Source organism: Hevea brasiliensis, chromosome 4, assembly GCF_030052815.1.
Source record: "Hevea brasiliensis isolate MT/VB/25A 57/8 chromosome 4, ASM3005281v1, whole genome shotgun sequence".
Lineage (NCBI taxonomy): Eukaryota > Viridiplantae > Streptophyta > Magnoliopsida > Malpighiales > Euphorbiaceae > Hevea > Hevea brasiliensis.
In genome coordinates, this window is record NC_079496.1 from 105,654,328 (window position 1) to 105,657,867 (window position 3,540).

A 3,540-nucleotide genomic window follows, 5' to 3' on the forward strand; every position below is an offset into this window, starting at 1 on the left:
CTCCTCAGCAATGCATGTGTCACACCTTACCCCTCCGTAAGGCATAACATGATCCCGTAGAATACTTAATGAACTACCGAACTTCACCTACCGATAACTCATTAAGTACCCTACAAGGGATTTTAAAACAATTTTCTTACATTTTGGAAGTGGTGAGCATTTTGGTAGGAATTAAAAACCATTTATTCAAGTTTAAATACTAGTAAAAAAAAATTTTGTCCATTTTAATTTTCTGCAAATTCTATAAAAATTTTGACAAAGTTTCCTCTGTATTTTGAGAAAACCATTCTTCAAATACTTGTAAAAAGCACTTCTAAAAGTTTTTCTCAACCACTACTTCGGTTTCACAATCAAACTCAATCAATTTCACAATCATTTCAATAAAATTTTCAAGTTCAAAATTTAATAGTCCCCAAGGTACAGTCAATCAATTTCATACATTCATATTTCTTCAAAGATAAACAATTTATGTATATATCATACAAAAATTTACATTAAGAAAATCCAAACTAAAGTTTATTACAAATTTTATACAGATTTTGTACAAGCTGCTCAAAACCCGTCTTCACATGTCCATACATTTCTGTGCATTACATACATCAAAATAAATATTTACGATCAGGGTATAAATTATACCCGATAGCTTCAAAGCAGAACGATCATCAATCCTCAGCAGCTCAGTCTGCTGCTCCTCTAGTCTCTGTATCTGCGACAGCAATAGAAGCTATCGCTGAGTACTAGGACACAGTGGTGCACAATATACTAAATAATCTTTATTCAAAACTTAAAACACATTCATTCAAAAATTTGGCTAAACATGAAAATTAAATACAATCATGCATTGTGAGATTTTACATGTAAACCAAGTTCATTTCAAAGTATCAAAATACATTTCATAAAACCCACAGTTAGATCACGCCATTCGAAACAAATAGAATCTCAATAGCCAGAGGCTAAAGAGAAATCACATGAATCTCAATAGCCAGAAGCTAAAGAGAAATCATATCACAAGGCTAGCTAGCTCAAATATATGGATATCCATTCACATCCTCTTCTACTGGCACACCTCAACACTTCTCCAGAGAAGGAATCAAAATTCGAAACTAATTACCCCCACTAGTCGTGCTAGTGAGGTGTTCAAATATGTGGTCATGACACTGTGGTTTCAAAACTTATCTTAACAATTTACTAAACATTGTCTTTTCAAATATTCATAATATCTTTCAACAATTTAGATCAAACATCATAAGAATGCCATAATCCAATATTTCATATTATTCAAAACGATATGCAAAAGATGATTATAAAAGTATATGTTGTCCACAAACCTCAAACGAGTCGCCTGTTGGCCTTGACTCGACTCCTCGGGTTCTGTCCCGGTATTCTTTTCCACTGAAACACGAAATTTTCCAATGTTTCAGTATTAAAACTTAAAATAAATCCAAAATAAACTTAACTTCACATTTACCTAGCTCTAACGTGTTAAATTCGACGTTCTCGAAATTTTGTGTTTCGGGTTACTATTCACTGCACTATTCAAGTCAAATTATTGACTTTCTAAGGCTTAATAGGTATGGAAACTCCAACTTCACCCACATACCACATTTTGGTCACCAAACTTGTTGGTTTTGGTCATTTGTTTAAAGCTTTGGTCATTTTGGCAAAATTGCCAATTTTTGGTTTTGGTTCTCCGAAGTTGCACTATTCCATTGGTCGATCTACTGTTGGAATTTAACAAAAATTCCTTCATTGAAAATGTTCCTTATTGTCTTAAGTGTATGCTCATTTTTGGATCACCTCAATCGGAGTTTTGTAGCTCAAGTTATGGCCAAAATAAGTTTACTGTTCACGTGCACTGTTCATGCTGCACTTTTGGGTTCTGACAGATTTTGATCCAACTTTGATCAATAATTTGATCAAGTTAAGTTCATAATTTGGTCTCACTTTCTTCATATGAAATGTTCTACTATGTCTTAGGTTTCCATCGGTTCAAGAATCGCCTAAATCCGAGTTTTCTAGAGGAAGTTATAGCCATCCAAACATTACTGCTCAATTGAAAATCTGTAGAGTTTCAGGTTTGATAATTTAACTTTGCTCAATAATTTGAATGGGTTAATGGCATAATTTTGGGTGGGGTTCTTCATGAAAGTTTTAGATCTATGTCTCATATAATTGCTGGTAAAATTTCAGGTCAATTTGAACTGTCTAACTCGAATTATGACCAAATGAACAGTTACTGTTCATTTGGTCAGTTTTGGTGCAGGGCAGCCTGCTATCAATTCACTTTGGTCAATTGTTTCACCAAGTTTTGGTCAGTTTTTGGTCATGGTTCCTTAATGAAAATTGTGCTCTTTTATGTCTATTTTCATCCCCAATTTGTGGCATATCAATTGGACTTGTAAAATTTGAGTTTTGGTCCTTCAAAGTGGGTTTGGTCATGCTGCCAGCAGCATGACCATTAACCTACGAATTTGGTTTAATTTCCTACCATTCCCACACAATCCATTTGGTCATAATTGACCATTATTTCATGTCACAATAGGTTAAACATGCCATTTATGCATTTCTCTAAATTTTGGTTCATAAACCCTAGCATTGAAACCCTAATCTCACTAACTCTTGCATTTAACTACTTCTAATGATTTTAATGTTAATCATTTAACTAAATAAGGTTTCTAAACTCATTCAATTGCATCATATTCATGCAAACCATACTCCTCTCAAGCTGCCCCAAAAATTCAGTTTGTTCTTCCCCACATTTTTTTATTTCATTTTAACACATTACAAGCTAATTCAACAACTAATGATGCATCTAAATGGAAAAATTAAGGAGTTTAATATACTAACCTTTCTCAAAGCTTCAAAACCCTATCTTAACTCTTCTTTCTTCTTGTAATCTCCTTCTTAAGTTGCAATAACAAGTTCTAGGGAGGTTTTTAAGGGAGTTATTAAGGTTGAGTAGAGGAATAAAGCTTGAGTGCAAGCTTTAATGGAGGATGGGCAATGGTGAAATGAAGAAGAAAGTGGGGCGGCAAGGAAGATGGAAAATGAGGTTTTTCATTTTTTTTTCTTTTTGTTTTCTTTTATGTTTATCCCTTTTTGAAGACCAAAATTCTCTAATTAATAAAATAATTAAATTAAATCTTTATGACATCATACATGATGTCATCCCTTTGACTTTTCCAACCTCTTTCCTTTTCTTTTTTTTTCTATTTATTTTTTTATTAGTTCTTTAATTTAATTCTCGATTCCGAAATTTTCTTTTCTCCGATTTTATTTGTGATTAGGTCAGAGTCACTCTGGGGTCAATTGACCAAATTGCCCCTCGCCGGTTCATCCCGGTTTGCAAATAATCCAATATTTCTTTCGGCTCTCTGACCTAATTATTTGATTGGCTTAACAGTTCTTTTTTGTGATTTTCTCTTTTCCACTGTGTTCATAAGGGTCCTAAGGACCGCAGCGTCACTTTTTACGGTTCGAAATTTGAGTTTAAAATGACTTCGCTGCGTTCGAGGAGGTCACCCATCATTTGTGACTCTC

At 33.7% G+C, this 3,540-nt stretch overlaps 1 long non-coding RNA gene across 1 annotated transcript; it reads right to left on the minus strand.

The window, feature by feature from the left end:
* Positions 1-418: 418 nt before the first annotated feature.
* LOC131179077 (uncharacterized) lies at positions 419-3,066 on the minus strand. The gene is made up of 3 exons (XR_009148075.1): positions 2,848-3,066; positions 1,329-1,392; positions 419-706 (listed from the first exon to the last, which is right to left on the minus strand). It is a non-coding gene; the product is annotated as an uncharacterized LOC131179077 (long non-coding RNA).
* Positions 3,067-3,540: the final 474 nt, after the last annotated feature.